Genomic DNA, 1,801 nt, shown 5'->3' with positions numbered 1-1,801 from the left:
GTGTGGAGCTGGGGGACGGTGTCGGGGTGGCACTCGGGGATCCTGGCCCTGCGCACGGCTGCGCAGGCGGGTACAAGACTCCCTCTCTCCTCCCTGCGCCGTGAATCCCCAGGGCCAAATTCTGGGTCCTTGCAGTCCCTGTGCTTGTGGACGCTGCCCTGTTGCTTTCCCCAGGGTTGGGGCTGGCTGATGGAGGGACGGGGCTGTCCCCGGGGGCGCAGCACCCCTCGGTGTCACAGGGGAGGATGTCCACGGTTTAACCCCAGTTGGCAACCAAGCACCACCCAGCCGCACGCCCCGCAGCCCTCCTCCAGTGGGATGGGGAGAGAATTGGAAGGGGAGTCACAGAATCACAGAATGCTTTGGGTTGGAAGGGACCTTTAAAGCTCATCCAGTCCAGCCCCCCCTGCAGTGAGCAGGGACCAGACCAGGACCAGACAGGGACCAGAGCCCTGTCCAACATCACCTTGCATGGTTCCAGGGATGGGGCCTCCACCACCTCTCTGGGTGACCCATTCCAGTGTTTCACCACCCTCATTGTAAAGAATTTCTTCCTTATATCCAGCCTAAATAGAGCCAAATAGGGAAAAATAAGAAAACCCGTGGGTTAAGAACAGTTTAATAATTAAAATAAAATAATAACAATAATAACAATGATAATAAAACCCAATAAATTGTAATGAAAAGGAAAACAACAAAAGAGAGAGAGAGGCACAAAACCCCAGGAAAAACAAGTGATGCAACCACTCGCCACCCACCACCCGATGCCCCGCCAGTCCCCAAGCAGCGCTCACCCCCCCGCCAGCCGCCTCCCCCCAGTTTATGCACTGAGCATGGTGTCATACGGTACGGCATAGCCCTCTGGCCAGTTTGGGGCCTGGCTGTGCCCCCTCCCAGCTTCTTGTGCACCTCCCAGCTGGCAGAGCATAGGAAACTGGAAAATCCTTGACTTAGTATAAACACTGCTTAGCAACAACGAGGCTAGCAGTGTGCTATCACTTATCTCATGCTAAATCCCAAACACAGCGCTACACCAGCTACTAGGAAGAAAATTAACTCTATCCCAGCCAAAACCAGGACAAGGGCACAGGGAACGGATGGATTTTTCCATGGAGCTAATTTTGTAGCTGCCAGTGCTGCTCCTGCGCTGCCCGGCAAGACAGGGGCAGAGCCAGGGCCTGGGCAAATGGGGTGGTTCATAATTAATGGGCTGGAGCTCCAGGCGTGTTCCTGTCTCCTCCTGAATTAAGGGTGTAAAAGCACGGGTTGTTATCTGGGAGCAGAGCGGGGCAAGGTGAAGTTTTCGTCATTTCTGGGGGGAAACCGCTGCCAGTGCAGGGGTCCAGCCCCCACCCCCAGCATGGCTACAGCACCCATAGGTGCAGGGGGCCTGAGCATCCTCCTGGCACAAGGCTTGGGCTCCCTCTGAAACCTGCAGTGGGGAAGAGGGCTCTGCAGGGGATGAAGGGGCCCAGCTGAAAACTGTGTTCCCCATGCTGGGGGCTTGGGGCTCCATAAACCCACCCCAGAGCTCAGGCCTGGGGCTTCGGAGCAGCTGCCCTGGTCCCGAGAGGGGAGGGCAGAGCTGGTGCTCGTGCGCTGTGCGCAGCACAGGCAGGGCACTGAGCGAGGGGTGCTGGGTGCCATTGGGTGCGCAGCACAGGCAGGGCGCTGAGCGAGGGGTGCTGGGTGCCATTGGGTGCGCAGCGCAGGCAGGGCGCTGAGCGAGGGGTGCTGGGTGCCATTGGGTGCGCAGCACAGGCAGGGCGCTGAGCGAGGGGTGCTGGGTGCCATTGGGTGC

This window comes from Egretta garzetta, unplaced genomic scaffold (genome assembly GCF_000687185.1).
Source record: "Egretta garzetta isolate BGI_Z169 unplaced genomic scaffold, ASM68718v1 scaffold343, whole genome shotgun sequence".
Classification (NCBI taxonomy): Eukaryota; Metazoa; Chordata; class Aves; order Pelecaniformes; family Ardeidae; genus Egretta; species Egretta garzetta.
The sequence above is the reverse complement of the archived record's forward strand: the minus strand, read 5'-3'. Positions refer to the sequence as shown.